We start from the raw sequence: 6,370 nt of genomic DNA on the forward strand, positions 1-6,370 counted from the left end.
GATGTCGATCTTTTCTTCTCCGGTCTTGGTCTCATTGATTTCGAGGTTAGTGTATATTATTGGGATTAGGGAATATGGTTAAGATAGATATGGATGAGATAAACTACATGATGTAGATCAAAAGTTTGTTTGATGTTAGGTGGGGGTAGATAGATTATGCAACTCATCATGACTCTATTGGTTAGGTTAGCTCTTATGCTCATGGTTGAGTTGGTTTAATGTGCTAAGTTAACACCTGGCTAGTAGGGTTTAATCTCTTCTACCAGTATCACTAATCTATTTAAGTAGACCATATTAGATTAGTTTAGTAGATGGCTATAAGTTAAATGAGATTAGTCAGAATCTGGTTTGGTTGTTTTGCTTCTGTAGGTCAAGTTGTTGGGTATGGCTGAGTTGATCAAAGTCACCAATTTAGGTGTAAGTGAATTAGAAGTATGGCCTTATCTTTTGTACCAGCATTAACTATTTCACTCTAGATTAGATACAATCTAGACTAGGTTGGATATGACTAGAATAGACTAGTTTAGGTTAGATAGATCTACCAGGGTAGGATATATATTATTAGGATATGTTAGAATCCTTTTGAGATAGGATGGGGTATATGGTGTAGGTAGGTTAGAAGCTCTGTTAGGTTAACACAGAGGGATTATGCAATTGTTGGATCGGTAAGGTAGTTGCATATGATCATGTAGTTGTATATGGTCAAGTAAATCTAGGGCACCAAGTTAGCTTAAAACATTTTTATAGGAGTGAGGTCTAATCTATTTCACTAGTACTAACTAATCTGTTAAATAACTCACATTAGATTGGATCATATTAGATTAGATGGGATCTAGATTAGATCGGTATCACCAGATTAGACTAGACAATATCCAATTACTTTGGATTAGATCATGGTGGTTACACTAGTGTGGGATAAATATGCTTATTAGGGCAAGATGAATCCATAAGGATAAGATAGAATCTTTTGAGGTCAGATAGATCTATTAGGATAAGATAAAATCTTTTCAAGATAAGATGATTCTATTAAGGTAAGAGAGAGTCTTTTAAGATAAGATGGATCTATTAAGCTTGATATATTCTAGTGGGGTATTCTTAGTTTATCTTATAAACAATTTATGAAAATAAGATAATATTTTTTTAACATAAGATGAACCTGTTAGGATAAAATAGATTTCTTTAAGTTAAGAGAGATCTATTAAAAATAGATACAATTTAATGAAGGATATTCTAGGTTGTTTAGTTATATTATGAATTGTATTTATTTATATTTATGCCTATATGTATATGCAGATGTAATTGTGAATATTACTCCACAACTCATCACAGTCAATCAAAGATCCAAATCAAACAAGTATCATAAGAACAAGCATTAAAGCACATAGATACGTATAAAAATAGTTTTGTTTTTGTTCTTAAGATTAGGTCTCCTATTCCTAAAGGTCACTTTAGGCACAGGATTTCAAAGTGTGAAATCCAATTTTGTCTTTAGAAAGAAAAGGTAAGAATAATCAGAGTAAAGCAGCAGTGGATGAGAAAAGATTAAGGAAAGTTTTAGAAAGAATTAGAGTAGCAAAGGTAAGTAGATAATGGTTGTCTAGTTCTATCTAGGTTTCGTCCTACATTCAACATTCGCTCTGATACCACTTCTGTCACACCCGGGTTTTAGGGGTCCAAAACCCGGGCGCGAAATAAACACCAGGTGTGCTGGGACCAAGTCTCAGACATATGATGAATAGTGGTACAGAAATGAATGTCACATCTTTACTATATAATAGGAGTTCTGTACAAAATAAATAAATAATTACATCATACGGAGACAACAATCTAGCAACCCAAAGTTGACTTGGAGATGACAGCCTAGACCTCTCGTGAACTCATCACAGCATCCTCCATGCGCCTCATCCTGCGGTACCTGTTCTTGACCTGTGGGGGGTGTGAGATAGCAAGAGTGAGCTTACATACGTTCATCGCTCAACAAGTTGTGGAGAATAATGTGCATGAACTCGCCAAATGTGGGAGCTCATGTGAGGTGTAAGGCTTACCAAAGAGGATGGCTAGAGCTGAGCATTGCTTTTGAAGTTGATCAAAATTTTATTAGCAATTACTAAGTATAAGTAAATACTAACCCAATTAAGTAGTAGAACAAAAGTAATAACAACACCTGCGATGCAATGCATATGACAAATTGAATTTAGTTCTATAAATTAATCATGTGAGGGTCCGAGCTGCTCATGACCGTGAGCACGGCTAGTATACCAGTTTTACACTCTGCCGAGGTTGGCATCTTTACCCACAAGTCATGTTACCCATCTGCCATGGGGTTGTACGGGCGCCATACACCTCTACCAAGGAAGCGAGGCAGGGTAACACTACGAGGCCTTTACAAAGTTCCACTAGCTTCAGAAAACCCGCTACAGTTTATAGGAAGCTCCAATGCAGGGATCCCTCGCCTGACTGCCATCGCAGCAAAATCAACCCAAGGACCTCCCTACACTGACCACTTCCCTACTGCCCTTGCCCCTTTCGGGTAAGGTAGTCATCCACTAGCTTTCCTAGTTAATCAGCCAAGGGCATCCCATACTACCCTTGTGGTAGCACTGTTTTCCCGGTTGGTCACTCCATGTTCCAATTAACATAGTGGTCTTATCATGAACAGTAAGTAACAACTGAAAATAAAAGTATAAACATGATCAATGTGTATCTCTATTCCCAAATCCACATAAAGCAATAGCAAGTACTACCTAAAAATTCAGTGGTAAACAAGGTATAAAGATAGTCAAACTAGGGTAACCTATTGAGTCCCATCAAAATTAACCTATGCAGATCATTATGATTAATTAGAACATGATTGGGTAAAAGAAGTGATCAAGGGCATAACTTGCCTAGGACTTAAGATTCCAGGTACCAGGATGATCTTCAGGTGACTCGTGCCCTCACTGCTAGTCATAGCAATACAAACAAACATGGTATAGACATAATTAACATCACACCAAACATAAGAATAGATCATGGTATAGACATAATAATAATCTACGCGTTGCTACGAGATCGTGGGAACGAAACCACTAAATTCAGAGTTACGATTTAAAAGATATGATTTTCCAAAGATTTAGATGATTAAATAATAAAACCATGTTCTATGTTGACTATAATTCATGTGATAAAGATATTACAAATTAGACCTTATTATAATTTAGTTGGACATCATATCTTGGTTAAATCATAGCCATATACTAGATTAAACTATGGTCTTCACTGTAATTAGAGAAGTTAACCAAGTGCCTTATTATTTTTTAAAACATGTAACATGATAAAATAATGTTTACAAAAGTGTAGATCATAATATCATGAAACTGACGCAACTAGAATGGGCCAATTCGGAATAAAAATGAATTAATTATGAGTAAAAGAAGGTTCTAGGATTATTTATATATAAAAAATCATTTTAAAATTAATTTTATCATTATACATCAATTCCTGGACCGCGCCTGCTATTCCATAGAAGTCTAGGGTCTAAACTGCGAAAAACAGGACCTGTTGGTATTAATTTTATATCTTTAGTGGACGGCGGGTTTATTCTCAAATAACTCGGGGTTTCTTTTGCAAACAGACGCGCGCGAATGGGTACAGGTGGATATCGGCCATTGGATCCGTATGCTATGTTGAGATTAGATCTTAATAAGACCAGAACCGGTACGTTCTCTAGCCGACAGGATTAGAAACCGACGGTCCCGATTAAATAATGAAGGGGTACGCTATGCTGATCGCATGATCAGGATCTAATGGTCGTGTTAGGCGGAACAGATCAGATCCATCCATCTGGCCACCAACGCGACAGATTTAAATAGTCGAAGGGCTATTTATTTGACCTAAATCTAGCCGTCCATTGCTAGATCAATGACACCCCATAACCATGACCCCGCACTCACCCACGACAGTTGGATTACGATCCCATGGCTCGGAGATTATCTCCCTCAACCCAATGAGCTGGCCACGACGGCACACTCAGACCGCGGCAAAGGCAACGCCATAGCACAGCGGGTTTGCGGTCCATAGTACCAGACAGCACGCGGAGGCGGAAATAAGGGGAGAAATAGATGGCAAATGTGTGGGGCATACTTACTTGAGTGCGCGCAACAGGGAGACTTCTCCCCGACGAGCTTGCGGCCGAGCGGTCATTCTTTGTGTCGACGAGAAATTGTCAAAGCCTAAATCACACGTTGCTCGAATCAAGCATGTGTACACCACCCACAGGGCCCGATGAAGTTCCAGGAACCGACATGGGGACCCCGACGCTGGTCTACGCGTGTGTCGACGGTGCGATGCGGCACCGCGGCGGAGGAGCGCTAGCGGGTCCTATCCTGTTGCTCCAAATCACCCACAATGACGCGCGCCAACTCCACGAAGTCCGACGATCTCCCTCGATGCCCCACCCCAGAGCCCAGCAACAGCGGCATCCTCTTCTCTCTCCCCTCTCTACCTTCTCTCAGATTTTGTCTACGGTGATGGCTTCCAGCACAAGGTGCCTCGGTTGATTGCGAGGGGAGGCGACCATGTTCTTGTATAGTTCAAGGGAGGTTTGAATCCTGCGGTGCTCGCGATTCAGCTGCAACGGACGCGGGTTCACCGGCGATTTCTCCGCACAAACATCGGCAAGGTTGTTGCATCGGAAGAGATGAGTCTGACAGGGAGGTCCCACGTGTACGTGTCTATGTGTGGAGGGAGAGAGAGCGTCTGACCCACGGGTCGCGCACGTAAAGTGGAAGCGCACTCTCCAAAGAAGCTGGGTCGTGCGGACACCGACAGGAGGAATTTGGGCTGCGTGCGTGTAAAAAAAGAAAAGAGGTGTGGGCCGAGGTTTTTATATTTTGATTTTCCTTTCCTTTTTACCTTTTATTATTTTAAATTTAAATCCAACCACGTGGTGCAAACAAAAATCCGGCATGATGCAAATTCTAAATGTATTTTACACCTTTAGTTTATAGTATGTTTCCATATACAAAGTATTAAAATAAGAGGGATTCATACCATAGTCAAGGATCCCATTATTATTTAAAAGATTCATGCCTCTATAATAAAACACATACTAAAATACTCTAATATTATTTCTTAAATAACTAAAGTCATGAAAGTCCTTACAATTATTCCTACAAAATAATAAGGAGCTAGCTAAAACTTCTTGAGGTATTATTCAGGGTTTACAGATAGTATCCACATGGCAGGAAAAGTAAGAGATTCATACTCGCACGATAGGGTAAAGTTGGCATAGAGCTTGTCCTATATAACGGGAGAAAGTTGTGATGACTCATGTGTTTTAGTGCATCCCCCACTGGGAGAAAAGTATGAAGTACCTTTTATGCTATCCTGGTATTGACTATGCACTTCTATTGTGTCATAGTCATTAAGCACTCAATGAGTTTAAGGAAAGTATAAATTATAGATGGACCTAAAGATAAGAATGGTATGCCAGTGTGACTTGCAAAAGTACTGATAATAAAGAACTCTATTGAGTTCTTGAAGTGAAATGAGGGTAAAGTACTCCCATACGAATTAAGAAATAACTTCATTTTGAAGTAAGTAATAAAAGTTCCTCATTCACAAGAGTTATAAATGGTTTTCAAAATTCTGGTAGACTAGTTCATGCCACATTTCGAGGGGGGTCAATGTGACATCAATTAAGAGAGTTTATCATCTATACTTTAGATAATGAGATGCATACTACGCATTGAAAAGCAAGATGGTCTATATAAGATGAATGTGATTGTCGAGGAGAATTCAATGGTCATAATAATGATACCTATAAAGCAAAGTGCATCCTATCCATTGAAAAGCATGAGTGATCTATAAAAGATGAATGTGATTGTTGAGGGGAGTTCGAAAGTCATAATAACAATACCTCTAAAGCAAAGAAGTAGATAGCTAAATTCATAAACGAAAATTTTATGGTTCTGATAGGAAGATAGTGTAATCAGTTGGTATTCATAATGGAAAAGAATCTAGTTTAAAAGTGGTGCTTAAGGCACCATATCAGGATAAAACATAATATCAATATGGTTCCAATAGGAAGATAGTGTAATCAGCCGGTATTCATACTAGAAAAGAGTCTAGTTTAAAAGCAATGCTTAAGGCGCCATATAAGGTTTAACAGAATAAACCCAACCAAAATTGAGGAAGTTTAAAGATACACTGTTTTTACAAAAAATGGAGTAATCTAGTGAAGCATGGTTTCTAGAAATCTAAGACTTGAAGAGAAGTGGGCCTGTGTTCCTACTCCAATGATTCAAGAACGATAAATTGCTTAATACATGTTGATGCTGTATGTCTTACACAACACCTATTGTTAGCCCTTCAAAGACAATGAATAAGT

The sequence above is a fragment of the Zea mays genome, chromosome 2, assembly GCF_902167145.1.
Source record: "Zea mays cultivar B73 chromosome 2, Zm-B73-REFERENCE-NAM-5.0, whole genome shotgun sequence".
NCBI lineage: Eukaryota > Viridiplantae > Streptophyta > Magnoliopsida > Poales > Poaceae > Zea > Zea mays.